Source organism: Marmota flaviventris, chromosome 9, assembly GCF_047511675.1.
Source record: "Marmota flaviventris isolate mMarFla1 chromosome 9, mMarFla1.hap1, whole genome shotgun sequence".
Taxonomy (NCBI): Eukaryota; Metazoa; Chordata; class Mammalia; order Rodentia; family Sciuridae; genus Marmota; species Marmota flaviventris.
The window spans coordinates 94,085,480-94,098,657 of record NC_092506.1 but is presented as its reverse complement, the minus strand read 5'-3'; the positions used below and the strand labels follow the sequence as shown (position 1 = coordinate 94,098,657).

General features: G+C 34.2%; 1 protein-coding gene across 1 annotated transcript in view; it reads right to left on the bottom strand.

The window, feature by feature from the left end:
* The window catches only part of Ddx10 (DEAD-box helicase 10), a 265,520-nt gene that overhangs the window by 67,322 nt on the left and 185,020 nt on the right, over positions 1-13,178 (bottom strand). The gene's annotated exons all lie outside the window — the stretch shown is intronic.

Genomic DNA, 13,178 nt, shown 5'->3' with positions numbered 1-13,178 from the left:
ACTTTGAGTACTATTAGTAATCAATCTTTTTTATGCATCTGTGATTTATCTTGTTGACAAAGCATTACACTAGAGTTGGGTGTTCACAGGGAACATTTGACAAGATGAATTTCAAAGAACACATAGTATAAAAGAAAAAATAAAACTACCTGCAAAAATAGTTAACTCTGGGCAAATTCACAATGTCACAATGAATGTCATTTTAGCAAATCACTACTTGCTAGTGCAGTTATTTGTGAATTTAAGTTTCTTAGTACTTTATAAAAACTTATTTATGTCAAAGATCAACTGTTTTACTTTTTTAATTCATAGGACTGGTAAGGAGGAAAATAGATTTGGGATGTGGACAAATGGGTGGTACAGGGACAGGGTATTTTCTTAGTGCTAGTATGACCAGTAGAGAATAGAGTGTTCAGGAAAGAAAGGGAACAGATGAAACATAATATTTTTCTACAGCAGGAGCTTAACATGTTCCAGAGATCCAAGCCTTCAGCACAGGTCAGGGTGACCTTTCCCATAGGATAAGGTAAGGTCATCTTTGAGTTATATAATTAAGGTGACCATGCATCCCAAGTTTGTCTAGGACCATTTTGGGGGGTATAATTATTCACTGTACCTGCTTTCATTCTCCAAAGTGTCCTGTCTGCATGGTACTTTTTTATGGTGACCCTAAATAATAATGGAAATCAACCATAGTATATACCATCTTTTCTATGGAAAAAAATGTGCACTAGTTTATAAAATATATATTAATTTTATCATTGCTTTCAAACCTCACCCATTATCTGTCTTGTTTTACTATTTTTCATTGCAAAAAATTATGAAACATCTCAAAAATTATTATACCTGTTAATAAACAATACACTACAATGCTGCTATATCACTGTTTAGGATATAGCACAGCGAAATCAAGTAACTACATTAAATAATTACTGCTTAATTCACTCCAATACTAAATGCCTACCATTTATATGCTATCAATATAGGCATTAGTGACACAGCAGTGAAAAGTCTCTGTCCAGTCATGGGGTTGTTGGGATAAGTCAAGCAACAACAAACTAAAATGTATTAAAATGTTGTCTGGTAGAAAGAAGCACTAAGAGAAAATATACATCAAGGCAAGTGATTATAAGACTGGAGTTGGATGATCAGAGAACTTTCAGCAGAAATCTGAAGGGAATAAGGAAATAAATCATGTTAGCTATCTGGTGGTACCAAGGACAAAGGCCAGAATCTGCTTTGTATCTGAGGAGTAATCAGAGCTTGAAGTTCAATGAATTAATCAGCAGAACCATGGGAAATAAGAGAGGCAGTTGGATCATATATTCAGGATTTTGTAGCTTTGATTGTAAGATGGAGAATCCCTTGGGGGTTAGTTTCTGAGCAAATAATGATTTAATGTGACTTTTTTTTTTTTTTTTTTTTTTTTGGTACTGAGGATTGAATCCAGGAGCACTTTACTACTGAGCTACATCCCAACCCCATTTTATTTTTTATTTTGTGACAGGGTCTCACTAAGCTACTTAGAATATGGAACTTGTGATCCTCAGCCTCCTGAGCCATTGGGATTACAGGTGTGTGCCACCATATCCAGTATGTGACTTATTTTTAAAGGCTCATTCTGGTTACCATATTAAAAATAATATGGGGAAGCAGCTAAGAGAAAGAGGACTAGTAGACTAGAAGGTTCTTCCAATTAATCCATTATAGAGATGATGGTGACTTGGATCCAAGTGATAGTAGTGAGAGTGTTAAATAATTTTATACTTATAGGAAATTTGTAGAGACAATTTGGAGTACCATAAACACTCAACCACATTTTTCCCATTTTTAACATATTATGGAATATTTGTCACAATTAAGAAATCAACATGATATATTAACAACAGACCTCAAATTACTACCATCAAATTTTCTGGATCTATTTTTAAGGTAAGGTCAATAGCACTTACTGATCAAGTACGGTACAGTATTAAAAATCAGAGAAGTAGCCAGGCTCAGTGGCACACACCTGTAAACCCAAGTGGCTCAAAAACCTGAGACAGGAGGATCACAAGTCCAAGGACAGCCTCAGCAATTTAGCGAGATGCTAAGCAACTTAGTGAGGTCCTGTCTCAAAATTTAAAAATAAAATAAAGAGTGTTGTGGGTATAGCTCGGTGGTAAATTGCCTTTGGGTTAAATCCCCACTATCAAAATAAGTAAATAAGTAAAAGAGACTTGAAGAAGTCAAGGATATACCTAATATTTTTCCTGAACAACTTAAAGGATGGAGGTGTCATTTCCTGGGACAAGGAAAACCATGGAAAGGACTTACTTGGAAGACAAGTTGGAATTTGGATAAGTTGAGATTCCCACTAAAAAGAGGAGATATCTAATAGGCTATTGGCTATATGGATATAGAGTTCAAGGAAGAAGTCTGGACTGTACATATTAGTTTGAGAGAAATTTTTAACATAGAATTATAAGAACTTGACACTTGATTTGTGTAAATATGGAGATGCTGAAAATAAATCGTAGGTTTCCAGGTAAGAGAAGACATAAATGATACAAACCCTATTTCAGCCAACTCCTAACTAATATCCATATTTTACCACAATGCTCTATAACAAAGGTAAAAATCTCAACCAAAATGTCAGTAAAAATTATTATTAACACATTTTATAGAAAGTATTATTAAAAAAAAAAAAAAACAAGACCTATCAAAAGCTTCTTGATAAAAGAAACATTTTTTTTTTTTTTTGGTCAAAATTACAGGAGATCAGAAAGAAAACACAAAATTGACATTTTATAGCCTATCTGCATACAAATATATTTAAGGACTCATTTCATTCTTGTATTTCAGCCTAATATTGATGATCCAGTCTCTTCACAATGAAATTTGAAGCAATATACATTTAATGATTTTCAGAAGGTAATGAAAATACATAATAATCTATGTCAAAAAGGAAGACTAGGCACATCTATACCAATTCACACTTGGCAAAAGGCCTGCTTATATGTCGAATTCTAAATTATATGTTTCTGAAACTTAAATATTTAGTATTTTCATATTTGAAGATTAAACAACAAAAAATACTTTCTCAATTCAGTTCCTTCCAAAGGGAAGATAAGTGATGAAAACTATCATATACTATGACAGAACATAATGGCAATTTTATACCCTGGCCTTGCTCAATAAATGGGCTGGAATTTTACAACATAACCAAGAACAAACACAAGATTCTGGGATGCATGTCACTGGCTTTCAACATAAAAGTAAATTCTTCAAGTAATTACTTGGATTTTCTTTTGACTCACCATTTGACCCCTCCCTTCTATTTTTCTATAACTATCATTATCTCTGCCCAGACTTCTGATAAGGCCAGTTAGTTTAACTTTTTCTCCTACTCACTAATCTAACTGTCAGAAATACTGAGTTTATTTCCTAAATAGGGCTATAAACTTAAGAGGCTTTGCCTCTTTAAACCTCAGTTTCTTTTATCTTCCTCTCAAGATTATTATGGGGAACAAATTAAATAAAAGTATGTCAAAGTTCCTTATAAATTGTAAGGAGCTCTGTTAGGGTATTATCAAATTACTAGTACAAAGACATAATTATGTTAGCACCCTAACACAGAATCAGGAACTTTTTATTGCCCAGATTAAATACAGTTACTTGGTGTGGCATTATAGAACACGTAGAATATATAACCACAACACAGCCTTGTAACTTTATTTGTCCACAAGATAATTTACATACATGTTACAGTAGAACAGTCTTATGTCAAATTGCACATCTTCATTCATTAGTATATCATTAACTCAGTATCCTGAAGTTATGAGTGGAGTATGACTATTACTTGTTTAGAATAGGATATTCTGAGTATAACAACAAAGTAGAACTAGATATCAATTTTATATTGTATACGTGTTACTGGAAAAGTATGTAAAATTTATTCTTACTCTAAGATACAGGCAAAGGGAAAAAAAAAAAAAAAACTACATTGAACTACTCACTACTCTTCCACATCCATACCTTTATGATCTTCAATCATCCAGCCATACAAAGAAAATTCCTAGCATCCAGACTGACCTCTACCTAAACTTTTCAGGTCTCCTTTCCTCATCTAAAAGATGGAGATAACATATATAGAAACTTATAATGCTGCTATGAGAGCAAATGGGACTCCTTTGTTACTAGATATTAAAAGACATGAGGCACCAATAGATTTTCTCAGTTCCTTCTCCTGACTGCAAACCTATAGGACAAAGTAAAAAGTAGGGTCAGTAACCACTGTGGGCAAAAGAAAAATGAACCCAGTGTGTACAGAGCTACAATATCTAAAAAAAAAAAAAATGAACAATTTCCTATTACTTTGAATCCCAAGCTTACTGTTCAAGTGAAAAAGGCCTGTAAAAGTCAAACCTTTTATGAAGCATTGCCTGAAGACAAAATGTACCTTATTATCTCCTTGATGCCTAAGGGCAAACACTGCAACTACAGGTACTATAACAAAAATGTTGTCCTTTGGGTCTGTACCATACCACTTTAAAATCAAAGAGGCCTGTTTTATTAGTAAATGTCTATTAATTTTCCTTGCTTGTCAGTTATCTTGCTTTGCTGATAAAGAACTGGCCTTAAAAGACCACCTCTTCTTATTTGCTATATATCATCTGTAGCCTTACATCATGAATAGGGCTAAGATTAAATGAATACGGTAGCAATTGTGTTACTTTATCCATCTTGATCTTTGGCTGTGTACATTAATTTTCCCATATGGGCCTTGCTTGGAGACAGAAGTGTATGTTCCCTTACAGGTATTGTGACCTGAACATTGAGAGATCAGAGGCTTTTTGTTCACTTCAAGGTTCTTGAGTATAGTAGTTAATTTTCAAAACAGTTAAGTATGTCATAAATGAGACTAGACCTCAACTTTCAACTTTCTAAAATTATGTCCTTGATTATATGCTGAAATCTCCCAATGCAAAGTATTAAATGAAATTTTGGCTTATTCTTCAAAGTTCAAACTTCATACTAAACCACGACATATATGCAAAAATACTTAAACATGAGATTTTGGGGGGTATGTATTCTTATTTCTACTCTCAACCCTTCAGTGTCTATTTACCAACTTAATAAACTCAATGGACTTGCTATATTTATTGTGATATATTCAAGGTCCTCTACTTCAACTTGTCCTGCTCCACCTGAAGAATCTCTACGCTCCAGGAAAAATTCAGCAGTAATAACATAAGACTTAATGCTCCCTTGCTTATGCTTGATGTCAATGTGGTATGTTCAGTCTACATAGTTTTTATAAATCATACTGCTTACCAATTTCTTCCATTTAATTGTTAGTTCCTTAAGAGCAGGTTAATTTTATTTTGGCATTGTGTTGATTGGTATGGTTTGGATGTGAGGTGTCCCTCCCAAAAAATCCTGTATATTCAAAGGTGAAATCATCAGATTATAAGAGCTGTAATCTAATCAGTTCATCCTAATTTGAATGGACTGGATAGCAACTGTAGGCAGGTAGGCACGGCTGGAGGTGGGTCAACAGGGTCATGACCTGGAAGAGTACATCTTCCCTATGGCCTTTTCCCCTTACATTCTCTGTTTCCTGACCCAGTCATGAGCTGAGCAGCTTTCCCCTGCTGGGCTCTCCTTCCATGATGGGCTGTCTCACTTTGGACCCAAAGCACTGGAGTCAGCTATCTATGTACCGAGACCTCTGAAATCTAATAAGCTTTCTCTCCTCTCAGTTGTTCTTATAAGGCATTTGGGTCCTTTGCTCAAAAATGACTTAATACTTCTTTCGCTGTGTTCTCCTCAAAGGAGCACCACAAAAATGTCATGCACCAGTTGAACTAAAAGGAGCAAAAATCTTAAGGTTAGATAGATGTCAGGAGACAAGGGATTGATAACAGTCATATTTAGAATTTACATACACAGCTCATATTAAAAGCAATTCAATTAGACTGAAGCCTCTGACAATATACTTTCTAGTTTTCAAAAAAGCTGTATCAATATGAATAAATGGATGAGCTTAAAAGCGTATATCCTCTCCAAATGAAAGAAAAAAGATGACTTTATATAATAAAAATCAAATTAGTCTCTAGTAAGGGGGGAAATTAATGTACACAGCCAAAGATCAAGATGGGTAAAACAACACAATTGCTCTTAATTTTAGCAGAGATCATCTTATAGTCCAAAGACAGATAAGCAATATGATTCTTGATAAGGGCACTTTGAATCCTGTGTGTGTGTGTGTGTGTGTGTGTGTGTGTGTTTTCCAAGCTGCAGAGACAAAGTAACATTCGCTTTTGCACTTGGGAGAAATAATTTTGTAAGTTTTAGGAGGTTAAAGCATCACACCTCTTGGAAGAAGCGGATTTAAAAAGAAATGTGTACATGAAGAATATAAATTATTTTCTTTCATAAAACATGGATGACTCTATGGACTAAGGTTCCTATTACTTTAGGAGTTACAAGAGATATCCGTAATGCCCTATATTCCTAAATCTACACGTTAAAACCTCTAGCTGAAAGCACACGTGGAAATCTAATCTACCCCTTCATTTAAAAAATCTCTTACATTGAAATATGACATACATTCAGAAAAGTGTTCCAATCACAAGCATATAGCTTGATGAATTTTCACAAAGAATAATCTATATAATTACCATTCAGATGAAGAAATCAGGACACTATTAAATTCTACAGAATCACCCCTTCTTGTGTTCCTTCCTAGCAATGATCCCTTCTTTTCCCCAAAAGTGATCCTACCATACTGACTCTAACCCCAAACATTTTTCATTTTTAAAAAATGTCATATAAATGGGATACAATGCTACTTACTCTTGTGTTTGATTAATTTTGATATATTTGTGTAATTTGTTTCTGTTACTATTTGTAGCAGTATTTCTTCTATGGGAATATAATATTTCATTGTACGATTATCTCACAATTTATCTACCTTACAGTTTAGATTATTCCCAGTCTTTAATGAATATAAATAGTGCTATGTGAGTAGCTTTTGATGTAAACATGGAAGCATTTCTCTTAGGTATATACCTACAAGAGTAATTGTGAGACCAGGTAGATACATGCCCAGCTTAGCAAATACTGCCAAACCTTTCTCCAAAATGGCTGTACCAACAAGGAAAAGAAGAGCTTACAGAAATAAAGTGATTTTGCACATAAATATATAATGATTTAGAAGAAGAACCAGAGATAAATTCTGGAACTTATAATGTACTACTATTACTACTCCTTTCTAAACATTTTAGATAATGCTTAAGGCAATCCAAGTGAGAAGACTTATTATTTGAAACAGAGAAAGACAGAAAAGAGACAAATTCTAAATAAAGCCAAAAGACCTCTGCATATTGGATCCTGAAACAGAAATCTGAGGGATTTTTGTTTTGTTTTTTACCCTACCAATTAAATATATAAGCTAAGACAAGTAACTTAAATAGATTTGCCATGCCAAAACTTTTTTAACTGTTAAATGACTATGAAAGAAATCTTTGAATCCTATAACAATAGTAAAGACTTAGGCAAATGAAAAAATATTCCCATATAAAACACTGCAGACACCTGGGAATATCTTTCCCCAAAGCAAGAAAGTACAGCAAAGATGAATCATTTCATATTGATGATAATAAAAGTAATAAGATTATCTAAATACAGCTTTATAGATACTGAACATTTTCATCTGTAATTCCTGAAACGACAAAAAAAAAAAAATTGTGAGAAAAACAAGTTCTTTTCAATGTTATTTTAGGTTATATGTGATTATTCCAGGGATAAGTTCCTATGGCCACTAACTTTTATACTCTTTCAAACACTAGTTTATGGTGCTCAACAGAAGTCTTTATAGTTTCAAGGAGCAGGCAATAAAGCTTTGTTACTCCACAGTCCATAGCCATACAAAACAGAGTAAAAGCTTATCCCCACAGAGCTCTCCTCATCCAAAAAAAAATTTTGCCACTAACACAGGAATTAGTGAATATTATAAATACTTGAAAATTTAGTATCAGTTATACTGTATGACCCATCTCCAAAATAAGAATGACTTTTAGGAATTAGCACAAAATTTTTGTCATTCTCCCTTTTTCTGTGTTCCATCTGTCTGTTATTTCCTTCTCCACTGATTTTTTTCTCCTTGAAAGGATAGAGAGCAAAGCCTCCTCCTCCTTTTAAGAAACAGTATTTGGGGCTGGGATTGTAGCTTAGCAGTAGAGTGCTCACCTCTCACGTGTGAGATCTTGGGTTCGATCCTTAGCACCACATTAAAAATAAATAAATAAAGATATTGTGCCCGTGTATTAAAAAAAAAAATTTAAAGAAAGAAAGAAACAGTATTCTATGCTTTTCCCCATCTCTTTTCTTTCTCCCTGTGCTCAACTGTCTCAGGAATATGCCTGCTTCTGTTTATACACCATATGACAGTATTCTTGATAAACTATCAGAGGTGCTTTGTACAGGAGACCACAGCAATAGACCAAAGCAAGAGTCCATCACACCTGAGAGGGTCAGAAAAATCTTCACTAATTATTTTTACTTAGTCTTAAAAGAACAGCAGGTATTCACGATAGCATGACTATATTCCTCCATTTCACGAAGTTAACTATAAATAATCATGACTAGAGGAATAATTCTCAAAAAAAGGGAACACTGGACTGGAAGTATCACTTAAATAACTTCTAGCATAGTAATCCAGTTCTTATTCATTATCACCAAAGAAAGAGAAAAAACACACTGCTACATTAATCCCCAAGCAATCCATACCAACACTAGAGTCACAAAGATAAACCTATTTAGGTTTTCATAGCTAATTTTGGTAGATATTAAAGAGAAATAGCAAGTTGTCAAAAACAGGGTATTGTTTATTAAAATAAGGCAGTGTATTTGATCTTATTACAGTATTAAAGCAAGGTATTATGTGAGGAGTCCGCTTAGAGAAGCCAAATCACTTGTTCAGTAAATGATTATATTGGAATGTGGCATTTCTGCACACCAAAATGGAAAAAAAATCTTAATTTGGTATTTATCAATAATGCACTGCCAAAAAACGAATAAATGAGAAGGCTTTTATTCTCTGGGGAACTAATACCACCAACAACATTTAATGTCCCATTTATAGCTTTATGTGAAATCATCATTTAACAAATAAGCTTCTGGTAAAATATGAAGAAAAAATATCTTCAAATATCAAGAGGATGAGGACCTTTACTAGGAACCATTCAGTACAACTGTGCCTTTAATTACATAGCTCAGATCAAGATCACACAAGAACCACACAAACAACAATATCATGATTAAAAATGTGGAAAAAAATTTAAAAAGTGAGAAAGTGGCTGTCCTTCATTTTATACATTTTGAGAAAAGAACTAGAAAGGTTAATGATATGCCCCAGGTCACCAAACAACTTTGAGACATAGCATGCTTTCTAGATTTCAGATATCACACTTTTAATAAATCCTACTCTATTTTCAAAAGTAGTATACCCCTAAGATAATTCTGAAGATTTATTTCCTCAAGTTTCAGCATGGTTGTTCATTTTCTACACATTTCTGCTAAATCCTTACAGCCACAAGAGATTAGTACAAGCAATTGTGACTATAAAAGCAACAGGAAATCTAGCTGGATAATGAGGTAAAACTATATTTCCAGGATTATGTAACTTCTATGAGTCAAAAGGCAATATAGTCTATTGATCATTGCTACAACTATTTTTTCAGATCTCAGTTTAAAATATCTAAGTTATAAGAATATTTGATATTCTGTTAGCTAAAGCAGAAGCAATTCTATTGTACAGTTCAAGTATTTCCTTGATAAAGAAAGTTTTCATTTAAAAAAAGACCATATTTCCCCCAAACAATTAAATATTGGGTCTCCAAGAAATGCTCCTAAGCATTTCATCTTCATATGCCTCTTCCATTCTGGATACTGTATATAATATATTTTAGGCAGATCTTAGATGTGTACTTTAACAAAAAGCTGTATTAGTTTTGGTTACTGCTTTTGTTCTTTGTTTTATGTGGTACTAGAGATTTAACCCAAGACCTTCACACATGCTACACAAAGAGTCTACCACTGAGCTATATCCCCAGTCCTTTTTTGTTTTTATTTTGAGATGAGGTCTCTCTAAGTTGCCAAGGCTAGTGTAGAACTTGGTTCTCCTGCCTCAGTATCCTAAGTACCTGGAATTATAGGGATGCACCACCTTACCTGGCTGAATCAGGTTCTTGAGAGGGCCATTCCAACTTTATTTTACCATACTCATACTTAAAGACAATTTATTTTTAGAACTACTTTCAATGTACAAAGAAATAGATAATCAGTAATCATCATTTCTATAATTGAAAACCCTCATTATCATTAAGGCTTCACTTTTCTGGGAAATAAAGATATTTCCATTAGCTTTCATTGTCTTCTCCCAAATTTAAAAAAACACCATGACCTCTATATTACTCCTTTATAACAACATGTTAACTGTATGATACAAGAAATAAAAACATTGAGTCCACTCTTTCTCACACTTTCAGTTTCTACATGCTAATTCCTTAAAATAGCTTATCAAGAGGTAAGACCACACACTTGCTGGCATATTTAGTTTGCAAATACCACTTTCTTTTATCATTAAAATATCTTTTGTATATCTTACAGGTCTGGCTCAAAGAAATGCTCTAGACTGAATCTCACTCAAGTATCTCAGAAGGCAACATCCTAAAGCAACACAATAATTATATTTAAATGAGATTAAAGAGAAAAATTTACTTTAAAATTAAGTCACAGAAGTCATTTAAAGCACAGACACTGTAGAGAAACCTGACTATTCCATCACGTATTTCTTCTTACATATCATAAAATTTTGGGTCTTCACCACTTTGTCAATTCTCTTCAAATAATAGGTCTGTTTCCAAGGGGAAACTGAAAAGTCAAGAAAGCTTTCATGTCTCATCACTTTCATTTGAAAAGAAGCTGGGTGCAGAAAAATTGGTTCAAGTTAATTCCTTGGGATCTATCAGTGAGCCTGAACCTCTCACTAATGCCAGTTCTCAGTCCTGGCTACAAACTGGCCACACAGCTCTCTGGTATCATCACTCTTTCTAGAAGCCACCTATCTGCACACTCAGAGGAGGGTGGTGAAATGAAAGCAGCTGAACTATTAGAGAATAATGAAGCACAGCCTCTATCCAAAGGTCATGGCTCAACAGCAAAGCCATGTCATCTGCAGATCCTCTTTTGTTCCTAGTACAATCCTTAGGAGGGTGATACAGAAATTAGACCTTCTCTTGACAAGAAAATCCCTCTTCTTTTCTGGATGCCAGAAAACAAACGCATAGGAAAAACATGAAAGAGGGAAATTAGAGAAGCCAGGGACTTGTCTCAAGCAGTTCACATTTCAATTCACCCCCAATGGAAAAACCGAACTCTTGTGGCCTTCACAGTTTATTTCCCCAGCTGATACAGTATTAAAACCAAATACAGCTGGGCAAGATAGTGCATGCCTGTAATCCCAGCAACTAGGAAGGCTGAGTCAAGTGCACCAAGTCTGAGGCCAACCTGGGCAACTTAGTGAGACCCTATCTCAAAAACAAACAAAACCATGGGCTGGGATGTAGCTCAATGGTACAGGTAGGTCTTGCCTAGCATGCACAGGCCCTGTGCTCAATCCCAAGTAACACATACATACATATTCCCTCCCTTCCTCCCCCTGCCCTTACATAGGGGAATGAAAGAAACTGTTTCTAAGAACAAATCCAGAGAACAGGCTCAGCAGTGAGTGTGATATTTTACAGCTCAAATAATTATGAAAAATTAGGCACACAACATCTATTGAGTGTAAAAAATGAACCATACTGAATAATGCAATTTTCACTTGAAATCTTAAGGGAAATTTGTTCTAGAAATACCAAAACTCCATAAATACCAAAACCTAAAGATACCTAAGTCCCTTATATAAAATGGCATATAACCTACATACATGTTCCTGCATAATTAAATCATCTCCAGATTACATAATACCTAATACAATGTAAAATCCCATATAAATTATTAAACTGCATTTTTAGGGAATAATGGCAAGAAAAATTCTCTACATGTTCAATACAGATGTAACCATCGGCTTTACTACACTTTCATCTCTGGTTGGTTAAAATCTGTGGACATGGATACAGAGAGCTGACTGAATGAATGAACACGCACAAATACACACAAAGGAAATGTGTAACAGGGCTTTCTTTTGGCTCTAGAGTGTATCTTTCATTTTGTATAATTTTATTTGCAGAAATGAATGTTAGTGAAACAAAAAAGGGCTTATTTTTATGCTAAATATGCAATATTTCTAAATATCAAGGGCGTTCATTAGAGTTAATATTTTCTTGTTAATTTTAAATTCTTCCAACTATAGCTCCTAAGATCTCATTTTCCTGGCATAAGAGTTCACATTTCCATTTTAAAAGCATATGCAGAGGTCACCACCTGCTTTAGCAGTCAGGCTTACATACTGGGGCTTTCATTTTGAGGAACTTTTGAAGAAAGAGTGATATTAAATACTGAATATAAGGAGTCTTTTCATCTTACACTATACAGTAATTGCTTCCCACTTCAGAATTATAGCATGAGTTACCATCTCTGACTTGCTTTCTAAGTGCTATGACCAGCATAGAAAACACACACACACACACACACACAACAAAGAACTTTATGGACTTACTCAAGGGAGTCGGATCTTTGGTAACTGCCAAGAAGAAATCATGGCTAGTCAGGCATAGCACAATAAGATACAGCATGAGAAATCACATACATTATTGGGCCCTGGTTCTAGGATATCATTTCTACTAAATGTCTTTAGAATTCAGACACTGCACACTTCTCAGTGTGAAACACCTCAGATAAAAAAAATCATGGCAGCTTATAGATGGTGCTTATAATTATACATATATATTTCAGGGAAACTGTTTATAAATATTTGAATATTATTTGCAGAATACAGTGAAAATGAGAAATATAGAGCACTTTCAACTATATTCTGGGAGCTAAATTGTAGCAACCAATGCTCTCAGAGTTACTTACTATCGAGTTGAGTTCAAATAGATCATCTATCTAGTCTAATGATGATAAAGATGAAAATCCTATCAGACCTGGACCATGGAGACAACTGTATTCTGTATATATGGAGGCAA